Below are 22587 nucleotides of genomic sequence, written 5' to 3'. Positions count from 1 at the left end.
ATATCCTGGAATGTCAAAACAAGAATTAAGAACACATAATTAAGAACAAGTCAAATATTTATCATACAATTCAGATAATAATAACAAGATCCTTTTTAGGTTTCATTCCCCTTAGGTATTTAGGAGTTTTAGTTCATACTAATAAAATAAAACATCTCGAAAGAATAAAAATAACAAAACCTAAGAAAACCCAAAACTCCTGAGGGAATTTGAAGGGAGATCTCCAGTCTTGATGGTGAATCCGGCTTCTGAGATTGATCGATCGACTTTCCTTGAGCAATTCCTTACTTCCTCCTCTATGTTCCCTCTCTTCTCCTCTTTTAGGGTTTATTTATAGGCTTTGGAATGCCTAAGAGCCCTCAAAATTGGCCTTTTCCGAATTGGACTAAACTTGGGCTCGGTAGGGACACACCCATGTGACACGCCCATGTGTGATTACTTAAGGCCATGGTCAAGGCTATTAAATAGGCACAGGCGTGTGATCTACCCGTGTAAATCATGCTTTAACCTTGCCAAAAGGACACGGCCGTGTGGTCTGCCCATGTGAGGAAGTCCAGGCCGTGTTGATTTTGTACGTTGGCCCATTTTCTCCGTTTTTGGCCCGTTTCTCGTTCCTTTCACTCTCCTATGCTCAGCTAAGTATAAAACATGAAATTAAGGCATTAGAAGCATCGAATTCACTAATTTTAAGGAAAAATCATCCATAAAATGTGCTAAGCATGGGATAGAAATATGTATGAATTACGGTTTATGAAATACCCCCGCACTTAAGCATTTGCTTGTCCTCATGCAAAATCCTCAACTCATAATCAAAATAAATTCTTCTCAACTTATAATTTCTATCGATAATATTTCAAAATAATCCATAGGTAATCATACATTGAAAATTCAACTGAAAGAACATCAAAGTTTCAAACATTCCAAGTTAAGCATTTTATTATGAAAACATAGGTGCCTCCCCTCATCTAAGTAATTACCTTTGATTCAAAATATCACAGAGTTTCACATCCTCACTAAAGATTCACTCAAATCACTCGAGGTGTTTAAGGACAATAAATGAAGCACTCAATAGTCAATAATGAAAAGTCATTACCATAGGCTTGCATGAAAATCAAATCTCCACCACTATAAATTGAGATGAAACATCAATCAAAAGGTTTTTAGAAGGTTGTAACGTGGCTTTGGTTAGAGGGTGTGGTCACAAGCTGAAAGAAAGAGTTAGAATCGAGATTGAATTGAAAAATTACCTAACTAGAAAAATGACTAGTCATCAATTACATACAATAGAGCTTTTTCTTAGAATATGGAATTTAACTTCTTTAGCTCAGAAGATCACTACTACTAATATCTAAACATGTATTTTTTTAAAAACAAGTCAAATTAAAAAATAGAATAAAACATAGCTAAGCAATTATTCCAACTCAAATCTCGACAAAAATAGGGATCAAATTAATTTAGGGGATTTCAACAATAATGAGTTATGGGTTAATATTGAGGGTAAATTAATGAATGAGTTGTTAGGCTCAAGGGGGTTCACTAAGGGTTAATTGTGAAGGTAGGCTTTTATAGAGTGAGTGGGTTAAACCTAAGTGCCTTTATCATTTTGACATATCAAATCAAATGGTGTGGTCTTGACATGCATAATCAAGAAGTTTCTAGAATAACAATTCAATACTGACGCACTCATAATGAAAGTGAGCATGAAAGAAATAATAGATGCTCTAAAGGCTCAAGATCTCACCAAAAATTATGGCTTTTTGATGTTTAAACTTGTGAATTCCAACTCAAAATAATACCTAAACTTAGGGAAACAACCTAAAAGTTTTTAATTCTTCAAAAATCAACTTATCATACTTGATTCTCTAATGTTTTAAAGTTTAAACAATCAATGTATAAATGCCTATGTTTTAATTCAAGACATATCAATAAAAATCATAAATTAATTAAAATTCATTCTAATAGTGATATGAGTAATTCACGTGAGAATAAGACAATATTCAGGGGTTTTCAATAGTGATATAAAAGACCCCCCACACTTAAGATGTACGTTGCCCTCAATGTACAAATATAGATATTTGTAAAAGACAGATATATAATCATAAGATAGGGAGAGAAGTGAAACTTCCTGAATAATGAATGAATTCCTCGAACTAGAGTTTCGGAGAGTAATCGGCATGAGAGTGGAGGAGGATACTCCGGTGATGATAGAGGTTCATTAGTCCATAAGTCCTATGCCAAAAGAATATTATATCTGGTGGTAGCTATGGTCGTGGTCGTGCAAGACATGGCAGTCGTGGAGAACCTTTCCCGGTGGAGTTTTTTAGTTCCTATGTGACGATGAGCTGAGGAGCTATTTATAACTGTGATAGAATCAGGAACTTCTTTAGGAAATATAAGGAAACATAATTACTTGTAATGGAATAGTCGAAATTGATAATTGTAAAATAAAAAGTATAAAATCTAATAGAAATAAGCTTAAAGAAAAAATAAAAAAGTAGTCTTAAAATAGAATAAAAATAAAAACATAAATAAAAGTTTTTAAACATCTTCATCGCTAGATGGTTCGCGAGGTGGGGGTGGCGATGAGATGTGAAAGTGCTGACAAATCTGGTGTAGTGTAGTATCAATGTGACCGAAGCGCTGAAAACACTACTGCTCGAATCGAGTTAGGCACTCAGAGATGTCAGCGTATGAAGCTACCGCATGAACTGGACGAGAGGGTGGTGGTGGCTGAGATGGTGGGTCCTCATGACGTGGAGGGACATCATCAATAATGTCCTCAGGGGCTCCCTCCTCGGATGATTGGGCGAGGTGATACTGAGGAGGGTGGGTTCCTCGGTGCTTCTCGATCATCCTCATACTAAGCATGCTTGAGATGCCTTGTGGGGACATCTGGCCAAAAAGAGTAAGGGAGGATGATTGGGCTGCTGTGTTGAGGAGCCCGAAGTGTCGTGCCAATCGAGTCACGTAGGGGCCAATGGAGATGACCCCCCTTCGATGCCCCTCCGTTTGGTGGCGAATGGCGAGTGAAATAAAGTAGGCGAGGTCGAGTACATGCCCGTTCGCCATGCTCGATAGAAAGTAGGTGTTGTGAGTGTTGACGATGCTGGTGCTCTCTCGACGTCCTGTCAAAGTGTGTGCCAAGATGGCATGTAGGTACCTCAAGGAGGGAGAGAGAGCCGATGCCTTGGAGCAGCTCGAGTCGTAGGTGGCTAAATCGAGGGCCAAAATGTACCAGCACTTTGAGGGAGAGTAGTGGATATGACGACGGAGAGTGTCGAGGTCGTTCTCATCCATGAACTCCTCTGTGTACAGGACCAAAGCTATACCGAACTCGGGCACACTCAACTGGCGCTAAACCGTCGAGACAGAACTGGACTATTCCAGGATCATCAAAGTTGGTCATGACGTCTTAAACATGGAATGTTGAGCAAAGCTCATGTGTGAGCTCAAGGTACGTCGGCTCGATGATCACAAAGAAGAGGTCCCATGGATCGGTTGTCAGGAGTGCTCGTACATCGTCAGCCAACTGGACTTGTTCAAGAGCTGTCCAGTCAATGCAGCGGCCCACACCTAAAGGTCAAGCCCGTAGGATTTGGAATAGTTCCTCCTGATTGTCGGGTGGAAATTAGAGGTATAGGTGGCGAATTTCTGCGGTAGGGCCCGAGGAAGACACCTCTTTCCACTTTTTCAAATCGAGAACGACAGTTTTCTTTCCACTTTTTCGAAGCGGGAATGGCCAGGGGACACGCCCGTGTTCCTTAATATTTTCCTGTGTGATTTGTGAATTTTGAATTTGGGCGCGTCTAACATTTTGCCCACCCCCGTGACGTACGACTGTGTCTGTCTTCGTTTGCTTCTCCCACTCTCGTGTATGTAGGCCCACGCCCATGTTAATCTGACAGTTTGACCACGGGTTCTAGACACGGGCATGGCGAATGTCCGTGATATTTTCTCAGGTTCAACCATGGTTCTAAGACACGGGCATGTCGCACGCCCGTGTTGTTTTGGCAGGTTCGCCCATGGTTCTAACACATGGCCGTGGTGACTTATCGCATCCCGTATTGGGGAAAATTTCTCCCTATTTTCACACGGCCTAAGGCACGCCCGTGTGCCTGGCCGTGTGTGCTTTAGAAAGCCTGGGTTTCATGAGTCAGTTAGTATGTTAGATGTTAAAGCTAAAATTTAAAGAAATTAATATTGTTAGTGCTCGGGTTGCCTCCAGAGAAGCGCTTATTTTTAGTCTAAGCTCGACTTACCTCTCTGGTGAATAGTCATGGTGGTTCGAGGAGTTTATACTCCTTATTCCTGCTATGAATTTCATCAACATAAGGTTTAAGACAAGTACTATTTACCTTGAACATTTCGAATTTGGGGTGATTTACCTCGGTCGTACCATATGAAAAAATGCTAATTACCGTAAGAGGGGTTTCTTCATTCGGTTCAAAAGTGGCGATTCGAGGATCTACTGCATCTAGTAGTACTTTGTCTCCAACTTGAAGTTGTTTTTTAGAAGAATTAGGCTCATCATGTCATGGTTTTGGTTTATAGTGTTTTCTCAGTTTATGTGTCTGCCATTCATCTAGATTCTCGATTTGTAACCTTCGTTCTTCATAGATAGGTTCTTTGTTGTTGCTTGGCTTATGTATGTTTTTCGAACCTGTTTCCTGCAGAGAAGGTTGCACCATATGGTTAGTTTTAGCCGATTGATTTGTACAGTCCTTCGATTTTTGATGTGTTATTTGAATTACGGGCTTGAAGGGTGATTGTTTCATCTCCCACACGAAGTGTGAGTTCACTTGTGGCAACGTCAATAATTGTTCTAGCAGTTGCTAAAAAGGGCCTTTCCAAAATTAAAGGAACGTTACTATCCTCTTCTATGTCTAAAACAACAAAATCAACTGGGAATATAAATTTGTCAATTTTAACGAGTACGTCTTCATTGATACCCCTAGAAAATCTGACAGTTTTATCTGCTAATTGAATGCTCATCCTAGTTTGTTTGGGTTTCCCTAGACCTAGTTGCTTAAACAATTTGTAAGGCGTAACATTGATACTAGCCCCTAGATCGGCCAATGTATTATTAACATCTAAACTTCCAATTAGACAAGGAATCGTAAAACTCCCTGGATCTTTTAGTTTGTTGGGTAGCTTATTCTGAAGAATGATTGAGCAAACCGCATTTAGCTTCACATGCAACCTTGCTTCTAACTTTCATTTATTTGCTAGAAGCTCTTTTAAAAATTTGACTGCGTTTGGCATCTGCGAAAGTGCTTCAATAAACTGTAACTTAATATGTAGTTTCTTTAAAAGTTTAAGGAATTTACCAAATTGTTCATCTGAGCGATCTTTCCTTGTCGCATTCGGACATGGCACACGAGGTTTATATTCTGGACTTACCGATTTTTGTTTGTTTTGGCCTACCTCATTCTTACTTTCGCTTACCACCAGTTCTGGCCTTGGTTTTGCCACTAACCCTTCCTTATCTTGAATGGCAATTGCGTTGAGTTGCTCCCTTGGGTTAGATTCAGTGTTACTTGGTAGGCTATCTTGTGGTCATTCGAAAATCAACTTAGCGAGCTGTCCAATCTGAGTTTCGAGCCCCTGGATTGATGCTTGTTGATTTTTGAGTGCCATCTCGATATTCTGAAAACGAGTCTCTGACACCGAGATGAATTTGGTTAGCATCTCCTCAAGGTTTGACTTTTTCTCCTGCTGGTATGGTGGTTGCTGAAAGCCTGGAGGGGGTGGTGGTTTCTAATTTCCTTGGCCTCCCCATGAAAAATTTGGGTGATTCCTCCAACCTGCGTTGTAAGTATTGCTATAAGGATTGTTTTGAGATCGAGGATTATTACCCATATAATTTAACTGCTCGTTCTCCATGTTGTGGCCATAAGGTGGGTATTCTGAGCTGCTCGATCCACCTTCATTTGCTTCACACTGCATTACTGGGTGAACCTGTGAAGAACTAAGAAAACCATCAATGTTCTTATTCAAGAGTTCTACCTGATTAAAGAGCATGGTGACCGAATCGATGTTATAAACACTGGCTGTTTTCGTTGGCTTTGTCCTCATGACTTGCCACTGATAGTTATTCAGTGACATCTCCTCTATAAATTCATAGGCTCCTTTAGGTATTTTATTATTTATGGTTCTGTCAGCAGCTACGTCAACCATTTGTCGAGTCGAATGATTCAGGCCATTATGAAAAGTTTGAACCTGTAGCTAGAGTGGTAACCCATGGTGAGGACATCTTCGCAAAAGGTCCTTATATCTTTCCCATGCATCGTAGAGTGTTTCTAAATCCATCTGCACAAAAGAAGAGATATCATTACGTAATTTAGCCAGCGAAAAATATTTTAGTAAAAACTTTTCGGTCATTTTTTCCCAAGTAGTGATTGACCCTTGCGGTAACGAATTCAACCACTGTTTAGATTTGTTTCTCAATGGAAAAGGGAATAACCGAAGGTGAATGGCATCATCAGAAACACCATTAATTTTAAATGTATCACATAGTTCTAAAAATTTTACTAGGTGAGCTTTGGGATCTTCGTCCTGCAAACCATCAAACTGAACAAATTGCTGTATCATTTGAATTGTGTTAGGTTTCAGTTCAAAAGTATTTGCAGCTACAGCAGGTCTAACTATGCTCGATTCAGTTCGTATTAAAGAAGGTTTAGTATAATCATACATAGTCCGCAGAGCAGGATTTTGATTAACAGCAATCGCAGGAGGTAGCGGATTTTCTTAGTTTTCAGCCATCTCCTCGGTGGTGGTTGAAGTATCTTCCTCTTGCTCTTCTATGTAACGTAAGCTTCACCTTATTTCTCTTCAGTTTCTGCGAACTGTGCGATCAATCTCACTATCAAACAGTAATGGTCCTGACGGGTTTCTTCTAGTCATAAACTAGAAAAACCTGTCAGAAGAAAATAAAGGAAGAATTAGAAAATAAAATAAAAATTTAAATTGCAATAAAAGTAAAATGACTAAAGTAATAAAAATCGAGTGTTCCTAATATCTTAGTTCCCCGGCAACGGCGCCAAAAACTTGATACGTGATATTCGTGACAGGTTTTAAATATTTATAATGAATCGTTCTTGAAACTAACTATTATCACGATGAAGGCAAGTGTACCTATCGAACAGTAGTATAGCTTAGCAAGACTGGATTATCGAACCCAAAGGAACTAAAAGTACTAGTGTTAACTTTCTTTTTATTATCTAGCTTAAAAAATAAAAAGGGTTTTGTTTATCTAACTAATTAATTAAACTAAGAAATCACAGAAAAGAAATTTGGGGAAAATACACCTAGACTTCACTCGTTATTTGACTCTGAATCGGACGATTTAGTCATTCAACTTGTTCCGTAGAGATCCCTAAGTTATATTATTATCTCTCTCGATACTAACAACATTTAACCCTAGATTGAATGATTGAAATCTCTTTCTAATTAACGCTCTAGGGTTGCATTAACTCGATCTATGGATCACCTTATTAGGTTTCACCCTAATCCGGAAAAATCTTGTCGCCCTATCTCTAGGCGCACAACCAACACCGCTTAATTATGACAAATTTACTCTTAGACAGGGTCTATTCCTCCTCTGAATAAGAGCTTAACTTGAATCAATATCCTGCAATATCAAAACAAGAATTAAGAACACCTAATTAAGAACAATTCAAATATTTATCATACAATTCAGATAATAATAACAAGATCCGTCTTAGGTTTTATTCCCCTTAGGTATTTAGGGGTTTTAGTTCATACTAATGAAAGAAAACATCTCAAAAGAATATAAATAACAAGACATAAGAAAACCCAAAACTCCTGAGGGAATTTGAAGGGAGATCTTCAGTCTTGATGGTGAATCTGGCTTCTAAGATGGATCGATCGGCTTTCCTTGAGCAATTCCTTGCTTCCTTCTCTACGTTCCCCCTCTTCTCCTCTTCTAGGGTGTATTTATAGGCTTTGGAATGAGAGCCCCCAAAATTAGCCTTTTTCGAATTGGACTAAACTTGGGCTCAACAGGGACACGCCCGTGTGACACGCCCATGTACGATTACTTAAGGCCGTGGTCAAGGCTGTTAAATGGGCAAAGGTGTGTGATCTACTCGTGTAAATCATGCTTTGACCTTGCCAAAGGGACACGGCTATGTGGTCTGCCCGTGTGAGGAAGTCTAGGCCGTGTTGATTTCGTACGTTGGCCCATTTTCCCCATTTTTGGCCCGTTTCTTGTTCCTTTCACTCTCCTATGCTCACCTAAGTATAAAACATGAAATTAATGCATTAGGAGCATCAAATTCACCAATTTTAAGGAAAAATCATCCATAAAATTTGCTAAGCATGGGATAGAAATATGTATGAATTACGGTTTATCATACTCCTTTAAATTTTGTTATCAACCAACCTCTTTGGCTTCGTCCCTGAATACATCCTATTGTAGTTATAATGAATTATAATTCTTTATACATGTTTGGTTGACAGAGTGTAATTACATCATAATTGACTTAACAATTGGATTAACGAATGTACCACATTAGGGAAAAAATGTAGTTCAAGTATTACTTGTGTAGAAAAAAAAAGATACTAAGATGGAAAAAAAGATATAACTTAGATACCAATTTATGGGTTAAACTTAAAATATAAACCTTATATCTTAAATTCTAAAATTTTATGCCCTAAATTCTAAACAATGAAATCCTAAAATCTAAACAATAAATTATAATAGTAAATTAATACATAAATCCTAAAATTTTAAAGACTAAATATTAAGCCTTGAATTTATCTATAATATTAACCTTACATTTTAAAAATTAACTAATTACAAAGTTTTCTCATTGTGGCTGTCCGTAAATTGAAATGAAACTAATGGATTGTCACTTAGTCATTTTCTTTAACATCCCAAATTCAGTACTATTTTGAAATTCGTTATTTTGAATTTATGAGATAATTCAAAAATAAGATCATTAAAGAGAAGTTTTAAAGGAACCATGATAATTTATTGTTGGAAATCAATTGTAATAGTCCATTTTTAATGGTACTAAAAATGGAGGTTTTGAAGTTTTGTTTTTCGATAACTGAATCCATGGATATTAAAATTTAATAGTCATTGGTTCAATATAGTGTTATATGAAATTTTAGTTCAGAAAATTTGATTGATTAGGGAATTAATCAGTTGACCATTATAAATTTTTTTTTGCTAATGATAATACGTTAATCGATTAGGGACTAAAATGGTAATTTAGCCATTTTGAATATAGTGGCTGGACAGGTGTTGGCTTTACTTTACATGTAATGGCGTTAATTTTAATTAATAATTAGATTAGAGGTATATATATATACCGTAAATGTAACACCCCTTACCTGTATTCCACACTGGAACAGGGTGCGAGCCATTACCGGACTTAACTCAACAAACATTCAAAACCGAGATATGAATTTCCACTCAAATTTAAAACTTTTTGAAAACATTCATAACGTCCCTTAAACGAGCCTACGAGGTCCAAAACATGCATTAAGAGTGGTTTCGGACTAAACCGAGAACTTTAGAAAACTTTCCCACATTTAGAAGATTTTTCTTCAAAACAGGGGTCACACGCTAGTGTGCACAGGCCGTGTGGCTAGACACGCCCGTCCCCTTAACCCGTGTAACTCTCTGTTTATGACATCATCAACAAATTGAAGTCACATGGACAAGGCACATGCCAGTGTGTTTAGGCCGTGTGGTTAAATAAATTTTCATAATTTTTCATAAAATAGGTGCAGACTTCACATAGCCAGAGCACATGCCCGTTTCTCTACCCGTGTGCTCGATACTAAGAATTCAGTTTTGCAACAATTAAGGTGCAGGGGACACACGGCTGAAACACCCGCCCAAGGGGCAAGCCGTGTGTCATACACGGCCTAGACACACGCCCGTGTCTCTATCCGTGTGGACAAAAATAAGGCTATTTACCAAGACTTTTTGCCACCTTTCCATGCACAACCTACACAACAACATGTAATATCATTCCAAGTATAAACATACAACCAATTCAGCCACAACCAAGGGATCCACACATCATTTACATACTTATTAACTTATATCATGCAACTTCCACATCCATGAAAGACATCATCATATGCATATCAACTTAAACCAATGTTAGCCCATTTCAATGGCCATTTACAAAACCTATCATCAACCATACTTGACACTCAAGAATTTGGACAGACATTAACATCATACATGTACCACTTGAACATCTTTAGCCATTCCAATGGCTAAGTCACAAAATATTACTTACAAGCCTTCATCTATACCAAGTAGCTTATACATGCCATTATACCAAAATGAATCATTTAGCTATACTTGTAACACCCCTAACCCGTATCCGTCGCTAGAATAGGGTTACAAGACATTACCGATCAATACACATCATTGAAAAACATTTATGCATTTCAATAAGAAAGTGCATTCATTTCAATCATATTGTCCCTTTTAAGGTCTTACGAGACCTTAAGAAATGCTTAGAAGTGGTTCGGGAGTAAACCTATAACATTCACAAACTTTGAGAAACTTATAAAATTTTTAAACTTTTCAGGGTCACACGTTCATGTGAACAGGCCTTTGCCTCACACGGCTATCAGACACGCCCATGTGAAAACAGGGCATACATACTGACTTACACCATACGGCCGGAGACACGCTCGTGTGACTTAGGTTACATGGCCGACTACATGCTCATGTGCCAGCTCGTGTGTCACACACGGCCAGTAGATACGCTTGTGTGTCTAGGCCAGGTCAAAACTATAGGGTATACTGACTTTAAATCGAAGGGTACCCTAGGGGACACACGCCCGTGTCTCTGCCCGTGTGGACAAAAATAGGCAATTTGTAGAGCCAATTTGCCACCCTTTTCACAACCACACATAGCAACCAAAATAACTCAATTTCAATACATCTTTAGGCAACCAAAAGCATGCCAATTCATACTCACATCATGTTATCTATTCACAACCATTTCAACCATTCAATTTCATATTTGAAACATACCAAATCCATATATTTAAAACCATTACAATTTGCATAGATTTCAATTGCATAAACTCATCAATTTAACATCTATTTTATGTCTCAAAATCAATTCACAACATATCGTCTTTCAAGCATTAACTTACCAAATGGAAACTAACTACTTGAGCAAGCATATAACCATACCAAAATATGAGGTAACTTATACATCATATATTACTCATCAAGTACAAAGCCAACTTAAATGACTAAAAAAAAACACATCAACATTTACATCATTAACAAACTAAATCACATAGCTAATATCATAGCTCAAAACATACCAAAATAACACTAGCCTATACATGCCATATACCATATATACAAAGCTCCAAAAGTACCAACAAGTAGTTGATAGTGTGACGATGGTTCCCAACGATCACCGATGTCTGAGCTAGCTTCGAAAGTCTATAAAACATAGAAGGAACACACAAAATAAGCTTCCAAAGCTTAGTAAGCCATATACAAATAAAACCATCATATGAATATTTACATATCAATTCAAATATGTTAAGCATAGTTATTCACATATAAGATCACAAGCCTTTCTCATGGTACACATATTCAATTTCACCTGTAATTTTATCAACCACTACTCTTCCAATTCTCGTATGAATTTTGTACGTACTTGAGTCACTTATCTCATTCACATAATCTTTCTCAACTTGATTTTGCCCATTGGACCATTCGGAATTGTTAAGGATACTCAGAAATCACATAAGCTCATACAATGCCATATCCCAAATATGGTCTTACATGTTATCACATATCAATGCCACTGTCCCAGACAGGGTCTTACACGAAATCGATTAACGATGCCAATGTCCGAGACATGGTCTTACACGAAATCTCAATACAATGCCAATGTTCCAGACATGGTCTTGCATGTAATCATATATCAATAACCTAATGTCATGCCATTTGTATCATATACTATTCCTAAGGTTCGTACGGGACTTACGGATGTTGTAACTTCGTAAACTCTTGCTCGTAATTACTCGTTCAACATTCATAAAAATTCAATAGCAAGTAAACACATATAATTCAATCTAAGAACATTTATTTGCATATGAACTTACCTCGTAGTCGGAATAGACGAACTGGATCGACTATTCGATAACTTTTAACTTCCCCCGATCTAAATCTGATTTCTTTCTTTTAGGATTTATACGTATTCAAAATTAATCTATTTAATCACCTATTCAAACAATTTCATCCACAAACACATAATTTAGCCAATTTTCTCTTTGGCCTAAACTTTTACATTTCTTATAATTTAGTCATTATTTCACAAAATCACAAACACACAATTTCTTTCTAATTTCATGCTAGCAGAATTTTCATAGTGTACATATTAGCCCATATTTATCATATATTCACACATTTAACCCCACATTTTTTCATTTTCACAAATTAACCCCTTTTATGCAATTTCACTAAAAATCACTTTAGAAAACATGATAATCTATCAACAAATACTCATTTTCCATCATCAAACATTGAAGAAGTCAAGCATTCATCAAAGGAAACTTTCAAAATCATCAACATTTTCAAAAATTGAAGCATTGACTAGCTAGAACACGAAGCAATGATCACAAAAATGTAGAAATCATAAAAAACTGAGCTCAAAACATACCTCAATCAAGCTTAACCATGGCCGAACCTTCAAAGCTCTCGAAAACCTTATTTTCTTTTGTTTTTTGATTGAAAATGGAAAAGATGAACACATTTTTAACTTTGGTTTTGTTTAATTATGATTTATTTAACCAATTACTAAAGTAACATTATTTAATAACATTTAAAAACACATAATTGATGGCTATTCATGTCAATTTTGACTATCCATGGTCTATTTACAACATAAGGACTTCACATTTAATAAGCCAAGGTAATTAAGCACTTTTAACAAATAGAATGCAACTTTTGCATTTTATGCGATTAAGTCATTTTCTCAGATTAACTACTTAAACGATAAAATTATCACACGAAAATTTCACACATGGACAATCACATACTGTAGACACCAAAAATAATATTAAAATAATTTTATGATCTCAGATTTGTGGTTCTGAAACCACTATTTTGATTTAGCTAAAACTGGGTTGTTACAACTCTCCCCCCTTAGGGATTTTCGTCCCCGAAAATCCTACCAGATAATAGGTTTGGATATTGCTTTCTCATAGCATCCTCGGGTTCCCACGTAGATTCTTCTACCCCGTGTCAATGCCATAACACTTTTTCTAACGCTATTCTTTTATTTCTCAGCTCTTTGATCTCATGAGCTAGAATTCGGATCGGTTCTTCACTGTACAATAAATCTGACTGAATCTCAACTTCGGCCAGGGAAATAACATGCGAAGGATCGGATCTATATCTTCTTAGCATCGATACATGAAATACATTGTGAATCTTTTCTAACTCAGATGGAAATGCTAACCGATAAGCAACTGTTTTGACTCGCTCAATAATCTCGTACGTTCCGATGAATCGCGAACTTAATTTGCCTTTACGACCAAATTGAAATATTTTCTTCCACGATGACACTTTCAAAAACACTCTACACCCGATTTGAAACTCAATATCTTTTCTTTTCAAGTCTGCGTACAATTGATGAAGATCTAAAGTTGCTTTCAGACTATCATGAATTACTTTTACTTTCTCTTCAGTCTCTCTAATCAAATCAACCCCGTGAATCTTATTTTCGCTAAGTTCAGTCCAGTACAACGGTGTTCGACACTTTCGACCGTATAAAGCTTCGTAAGGTTCCATTTTAATACTCAATTGAAAACTATTGTTATACGCAAATTCAATCAACGATAAATACTTTTCCCACATACCTTTCAACTCAAGAATGCAACTTCTCAACATATCCTCGAGTATCTGTATAACTCGCTCGGATTGACCATCTAGCTGCGGGTGAAATGCGGTACTAAAATGTAATTTTGTATGCAGTGCATCTTTTAATTTCTTCCAAAACCTCGATGTGAATTTGGGATCTCTATCCGAAACAATAGAAATAGGTACTCCGTGTAATCTCACAACTTCAGAGATATACAACTCAGCAATCTTGTTAAGCGAATAATTTTTACACACATGAATGAAATGAGCTGATTTTGTCAACCTGTCAACTACAACCCATATTGCGTCGTTTTTACTCGGAGAAAGGGGTAAACTCGAAACAAAATCCATAGTTACTCTATCCCATTTCCACTCGGGAATCATAATAAGCTGCAATAAACCAGACGGCACTTGATGTTCAGCTTTGACTTGCTGACAAAGCAAACATTTAGAAACGAACTCTGAAATGTCCCTTTTCATACCATGCCACCAATAAAGCTGTTTCAAATCGTTATACATTTTCGTACTTTCAGGACGAACAGATAAACGACTACTATGTGCTTCGTTCAAAATCATCTGAATCAACTCTGAATTTCTCGGAACACATATTCAACCTCTGAATCTTAAGCAATCATCTGAATTAACTTGAAACTCTGAATCAGGGTTCAAATTACATTGAGCTCATTTTGCTAACATTTCATTATCAACTTTTTGAGCTTCACAAATCTACTATATAAAAAACGGTCTCATGTTCAACTCAGCTACAATCGAGCCGTCATCAGATAGAGCTAACTGAGTATTCATTGCACTTAAAGCAAACGAAGATTTCCGACTTAATACATCAACAACAACATTTACTTTTCTCGAATGGTAGTCAATCACTAGCTCGTAATCTTTTAGCAATTCTAGCCATCTCCACTATTGCAAATTCAAATATTTCTAAGTCATCAGATATTTTAAACTCTTGTGATCTGAATAAATATTGAATTTTCACCAAACGAAAAATGACACCAGATCTTCAATGCAAATACAATGGCTGCTAACTCTAAATCATGCATCGGGTAATTCTTTTCCTGTGGCTTCAATTGTCTCGAGGCATAAGCTATGACTTTACCTTCCTGCATTAAAACACAACCCAGGCCATTCAACGATGCATCACTATAGATCACAAATTATTTACTTGATTTTGGTTGTACTAACATTGGAGCTTTAGTCAAAAGAACTTTCAGCTGATTAAAACTTCTCTGACATTTCTCGGACCATTCAAACTTTACATCTTTCTGAAGCAATCTCGTCAACGGAGTCGCAATCATAGAAAAGCCTTTAACAAATCTTCTATAATAGCCAACTAGTCCGAGAAAACTGCGGACTTCGGATACATTTCTCAGAGGCTTCTAATCCATTATTGCAGAAATCTTGCTCAGATTGACTCGAATACTCTATGCTGACACAATATGCCTCAGAAAACCAATGTCGCGTAACTAGAATTCACATTTACTGAACTTTGTATATAATTGCTTATCACGTGGAGTCTGTAATACAATTCTCAAATGCTCGGCATGCTCAATTTCATCTCATGAATATATCAAAATATCATCTATGAACACAACAATTAATCGATCTAGATACGGTCTGAAAATTAGGTTCATTAAGTCCATAAAGACTGTAGGAGCATTCGTTAGCCCAAAAGGCATAACTAAGAATTCATAGTGTCCATACCTCGTTTAGTAAGCTAAATTTGGCACATCAGAATCTCTAACTCACAACTGATAATAACCTGATCTCAAATCTATCTTTGGAAACACTGCAGCCCCTTTCAATTGATCAAACAAATCATCTATTCTGGGCAGAGGGTATTTATTCTTAATCGTTACTTTGTTAAGCTGTCGATAGTCTATACACATTCTCATTGTGCCATCTTTCTTTTTCACAAATAATACAGGATGACCCTAGGGCTAGAAACTAGGTCTTGCAAAACCTCTATCCGTTAGTTCTTGCAACTAAGCTTTTAATTCTTTTAACTCTGTTGGAGTCATTCTGTATGGAGCTATCGATATTGGCGTAGTTCCCGGCACTAACTCAATGCCAAAGTCAACCTCTCGAATTGGTGGTAATCCGGGTAACTCTTCAAGAAACACACCTAGATATTCATATACAACTGGCACTGATTTGATCTTCTTTTCAGTCACTTTTGTATTTAGTACATAAGCAAAATAAGCTTCACAACCCTTTTTCACATATTTCTGAGCTAACATCGATGAAATCACCGTTGGTAAACCATTCAAATCATCTGACTCAATTCGCATAATCTCATTATTCTGAAATCTCAAATCTATCGTCTTTCTTTTGCAATTCGCAACAGCATCATGCAACGTTAACCAATCCATACCCAGGATTATATCAAACTAGTCAAATGGCAGCAACATTAAATCGACTAGAAAGTAATTATCCTGAATCATCAACGAAATGTTCTTGCACACTTTATCAACCAAAACACACTTGCCTAAGGGGTTCGATACTCTAATTACAAATTCAGTAGACTCTACAGGAAAAGTCTTACTGGATATTAAATTCATACATACATATGAATGAGTTGATCCTAGATCTATCAATATAATGAATTTAGTATCATAGAGAGCAAAAGTACTGGTAATGACGTATGGAGATGACGCTTCTTTGCGAGTGCGAATAGCGTAGGCTCATGCAAGTGCTCTCGCCTCTGACCTCACAACAGAGTCTTTAGTTGTTTTTTGGCTACCACTCACATTTCTCGTGTTTCTGGGTGGTCTACCTCTAGTTGAAGTGTTACTCGGTCTCACATTCTTTACTATATCTTGTTCAACCAACTTCGGACAATCACGAATAAAATGATCCAAGGATCCAAATTTAAAGCAGCTCCGATCATTCAATTTACAATCATTGGGATGCCTTTTACCATAATGTTTACATTCAAGTCGGTTAGGTCTCACACTGCCAACACTAACAATCGAAGTAGCTGGAGCTTTGAAGCTCGACTGTTGTTTCACTTGATCTCTATTTGAATGCCCCACAGATACATTGAAACGATTAAACGAGCCTTGTAATTTCTTCGATGCAAACTGATAAAATTTACTAGCTGATCTCTTTCTTGAATCTCTTGCTTCAAAATCAGCTTTTCTTTTTTCTTTGCTGAGATATAAAGCTCTTTCAACTAACACTACAAATTCTTTAATTTTCAGAATCCCAACTAACAGCTTTATGTCTTCATTCAATCCATCAATGAATCGTTTACACATGATCTCTTCAGTAGAAACATATTCCCGAGCATATTTACTCTAACGCACAAATTCTCTTTCAAATTCTGTGATAGTCATTCGACCTTGTTTCAACTCCAGAAACTCTTTGTGCTTCTGATCAGGGAATCGCTGACTTATATACTTCTTTAGAATTTAGATTGAAAGAACTCCCAGGTGACACATTCTCTAGGAACCACAGATATCAATGTTTTCCACCAATGATACGCATTGTCTCTTAACAGAGATACCACATATTTGATACATTCATCATGAGTACAGGATAATTCATCAATCACTTTAATTGTATTCTCGAGCCAAAACTTAGCCCTCTCAGCATCATCATCAACTGTAGCCCGAAACTCTTCGGCTTTGTGCTTACGTATCTTATCCATTGGCGGCTTACTCAATCGAATCGGATCTAACTCTTGAGGTAGAATGAGAACTTGTTGAAGAACAGGCGGTGGTGGAGGTTGTTGAGCAGCTGGATTCATTCGACCGAACTCCGTGAACCACTCACTCATCATTTGGAAGAAGGCTTACTTAGCCTCTCCCCCTTGGCTACTAGAAATCAGCCTAGATTCAGCCGGCGCTGTCCCTTGAGCGAGAGCAGGCGCATTACTTTCCACATCGTCAGCTATTGCTCGATCGGGATCTATTTGCTATAAATAAAAACACATTTTAGCTGTCAGGAATCATCACACTATCAAAGATTATATATATGGCATGTATAGCTAGACTCGCACATACTATGTTAGTCTTAGAATCAACTAAACCGTAGCTATGATACCAATAAAATGTAAATCTCTAACCTGTATCCATCACCAAAATAGGGTTACAAGGCATTACCGATTAATACACATCATTCACAAAAATTTATGCTTTTCAATAACAAAATACATTCATCTCAATCATATTGTCTCGTCTAAGGTCCTACGAGACCTTAAAACATGCTTAGAAGTGGTTCGGGACTAAATCGATAACATTCACAAACTTTGAGAAACTTATAAAGTTTTCAAACTTTTCAGGGTCGCAAGCTCGTGTGAACAGGCCGTGTGCCTCACACGGCTATCAAACATGCCTATGTCACAGGTCGTGTGAAAATAGGGCATACATACAGACTTATACCACACGATCGGAGACACGCCCGTGTGCCATGGCCGTGGGAAAACTAGGGAGGTTACTGACTTGGGTTTCACGACTGACCACACGCCCATGTGCCAGCCCGCGTGCTACACATGGCCAGTAGACACGCTTGTGTGTCTAGGCCATGTCAAAACTATAGGGTATGCTGACTTGAAATCAAAGGGTACCGAGGGGACACACGGCCGTGTAACATGACTGTGTGTCGCACACAATTAAGACACACGCCCGTGAGGACTAAAATAGGCCATTTGCGATGCCAATTTGCCACCCTTTTCACAACCACATATAGAAACCAAAATAACTCCATTGTAATACATCTTTAGGCAACCAAAAGCATGCCAATTCATATTCACATCATGTTATCTATTCACAACCATTTCAACCACTCAATTCCATATTCGAAACATACCAAATCCATATATTTAAAACAATCACAATTTGCATAAATTTCAAATGCATTAACTCATCAATTTAACATCTATTTTATGCCTCAAAATCAATTCACAACATATCATCTTTCAAGCATTAACTTACCAAATGGCAACTAACTACTTGAGCAACCCTATAGCTATACCAAAACATGAGGTAACTTATAAATCATATATTACTCATCAAGTACATGATTCAAGCCAACTTAAATAACTAAAAAAAAACACATCAACCTTTACATCATTAACAAAATAAATCACATAGCTAATATCATAGCTCAAAACATACCAAAATAACACTAGCCTATACATGCCATATACCATATATACAAAGCTCCAAAAGTACCAACAAATAGTTGATAGTGTGATGATGGTTCCCAATGATCACCGATGTCCGAGCTACCCTCGAAAGTCTATAAAACATAGAAAGAACACATAAAATAAGCTTCCAAAGCTTAGTAAGCCATATACAAATAAAACCATCATATGAATATTTACATATCAATTCAAATACGTTAAGCATAGTTATTCACATATACGATCACAAGCCTTTCTTATGGTACACATATTCAATTTCGCATGTAATTTTATCAACCACTACTCTTCTAATTCTCGTATGGACTTTGTACGTACCTAAGTCACTTATCTCATTCACATAATCTTTCTCAACTTGACTTTGCCCGTCGAACCATTTGGAATTGTTAAGGATACTAAGAAATCACATAAGCTCATACAATGCCATATCCTAGATATGGTCTTACATGAAATTGATTAACGATGCCAATGTCTGAGACATGGTCTTACATGAAATCTCAATACAATGCCAATGTCCCAGACATAGTCTTACATGTAATCATATCTCAATAACCTAATGTCATGACATTTGTATCATATACTATTCCTAAGGTTCGTACGGGACTTATGGATGTTGTAACTTCGTAAACTCTTGCTCGTAATTACTCGTTCAACATTCATAACAATTCAATAGTAAGTAAACACATATAATTCAATCTAAGGACATTTATTGGCATATGAACTTACCTCGTAGTCGAATAGACGAATTAGATCGACTATTCGATAACTTTTGACTTCCTGTGATCTAAATCTGATGTCTTTCTTTTAGGATCTATACGTATTCAAAATTAATCTATTTAATCACCAATTCAAACAATAATTTTGACAAGTTACCTAAATACATTCACTCATTAAACAAATTAGTCATATACATCATGAAGTATTCAAACCAACTTAGATGAGCTCACCATACTATAAGCTTTCATATCATTTCACAATTTTGATTTTTCAAGATATCCTCTCGTTGAACTATTGTAAACCTCGATGGAGACTCGGGTAGTATACTCAAGGTATACATGTCAATCGTCTGTCAATTTACATCCAGAGTGCTCCTTGAGCACATATTAATAGAGCACACTCTCAAGCCATATTTATATAATAGGATTATCAATCCAGTCTAATTCTCGTCTTTAGCAATTGCTCTCAAGAGCTTATTCAGGATTACCAATCCAAGCTAAATCCCTTCGATAACATTAACTCTAATGAGCCTACTATGGATTACTCGTCCAGGCTAAATCCATTTCATAACATTTTCTCAAGATAGTGTAGCTCAGGATTACCAGTTTGGGCTAAATCCTTTCCATATTATTTTTGTTCAGTTCAAGGAAATTATTATGATCCATTGAAATATAATGCTCAACCGGGACAATGACATTTTACTCATGCTTTGTATCTTATGATTATTCCATAGTCTTTATCATTACATATATATTATCTTAATCACACAATTCAATTGAAACATAATAACATACCAAATTAACTTACACGAACTTACCTTGAGAATGATTCGTATTCAAACTCAACTATTCCGAGACCTTTCGTTTTCCTCGATCTAGTTCCATAATCGATGGTTCTAGGTTTATATAAGCAAATTTGACTATCAATTCATCGTTTCACACATACATTTATATTCATTTGTGTCCTAGACAAAGTTACCATTTTGTCCCTAACTTTTTAACATTTTACATTTTAGTCCCTAGGCTTGTAAAATGAAATGTGTCCAATTTCTTGGTAACCAAGCCAAGTCAAACCATACACATGCTCATATCAGCTCACATTTTCCATTAAATTAGACTTTTACTACCCATTTTACAACTTTTTACAAATAGGTCCTTTTATGCATTTCCATAAAAAATCACCTAGTAAAAGTTGTTTATTATACATCAAACTTTCATTTTCTACAATAAAACATCAAAACACATGCATGTCATGCATGGTTAAAATTTTAAACATGAACCCTACTTCAAAATAGTGGTAGAAATGAAAAGATCGGGTTAATACGACATCAAAAATGTAAAGAGCATTAAAAAACAGGGCTAGGATGCCCTTACAATCAAGGTTGAAAGTTGAAGAAATCCTAGCTATGGAGAGCTTGAAAATTTCGGCTATGGTGAAGAAGATGGACACCAATTTTGAATTGATTTTCCCTTTTTATTCTTTTATTTTAAAAAATAACCAAAATGCCATTAAAGCCTTTCTTTAAAATTTCACCTAATCATGTCCATTTTTGTCCAAAAACTTAAATAATGGTCTAATTATCATATAGGACCTTTAATTTAAAATCTCATAGCAATTGGACACCTTTAACATCTAGAATTCAAGTTTTGCACTTTTTATAGTTTAGTCCTTAAAAGTAAATTGAGTGCCCAAACGTCAAAATTTTCGAACAAGATTTTAACAGAGTAGCTCCATAGAACTATAGACCATAAAAATATAATAAAAATAGATTTTACTGCGTCAGATTTGTGGTCCCGAAACCACTATTTTGACTAGACCTAAAATCAAGATGTTACAACTTTCCCCCCTTTAGGGATTTTCGTCCCCGAAAATCTTACCTGAAAATAGGTTTGGGTACTGTTTTCTCATAGCCTTTTTAAGTTCCCACGTAGCTTCCTCAACTCTGTGTCTTTTCCATAAGACTTTCACTAGGGCTATACTTTTATTTCTCAACTGCTTCACTTTTCGAGTTAAAATTTTGATCAGTTCCTCACGATACGCCATATCCGGTGTCTAATCTCAACCCCTGTCAGAGAAAACACATGTGAAGGGCCAAATCGATACCGCCACAACATAGACACATGAAACACATCATGAATCTTTTCCAAATCTGTCGGTAAAGCCAAACAATATGCCACTGGCCCGATTCTTTCAATTACCTCATACGGCCCAATAAAGCGTGGACTTAACTTACCTTTCGGGCCAAATCTGAGAACTTTCTTCTATGGAGATACTTTCAAGAACACTTTATCCCCAATTTGAAACTCAATTTCTTTTCTTTTCAAATCCACGTATGACTTTTGTCTATCTGAAGTTGCTTTCAAACAATCATGAATTACTTTCACCTTTTATTCGGTTTCTCTAACTAAACCAACCTCGTGAATTTGTTTCTCGCTGAGCTCTGTCCAATACAGAGGAGTTCGGCACTTACAGCCATATAACGCTTCATACAGTGCCATCTTTATGCTTGACTGAAAGCTGTTATTGTAGGCAAATTCAACCAATAGTAGATATTTCTCCCAACTACCTTGAAACTCTAGAACACAACATCGAAGCATGTCTTCAAGAGTCTGAATTATCCTTTCAGATTGATTGTTAGTTTTTGGATGGAAAGCGGTACTAAAATTTAACTTCGTACCTAAGGCTTCTTGCAACTTCTTTCAAAACCGCGAAGTGAATCTCGGATCTCTATCCAAATTAATCAATATAAGCACCCCGTGCAATCTCACAATCTCAGCAATGTACAATTTAGCTAACTTATCAAGCGAGTAGTCAGTACGTA

General features: G+C 36.7%; 1 non-coding gene across 1 annotated transcript; it reads left to right on the top strand.

The window, feature by feature from the left end:
• Nucleotides 1-6235: 6235 nt before the first annotated feature.
• Nucleotides 6236-6342, top strand: LOC121217516 (small nucleolar RNA R71). Its single transcript, XR_005913608.1, has one exon. It is a non-coding gene; the product is annotated as a small nucleolar RNA R71 (small nucleolar RNA).
• Nucleotides 6343-22587: the final 16245 nt, after the last annotated feature.

This window comes from Gossypium hirsutum, chromosome A02 (assembly GCF_007990345.1).
Source record: "Gossypium hirsutum isolate 1008001.06 chromosome A02, Gossypium_hirsutum_v2.1, whole genome shotgun sequence".
Taxonomy (NCBI): Eukaryota; Viridiplantae; Streptophyta; class Magnoliopsida; order Malvales; family Malvaceae; genus Gossypium; species Gossypium hirsutum.
This window is presented reverse-complemented; position numbering and strand designations above follow the sequence as displayed.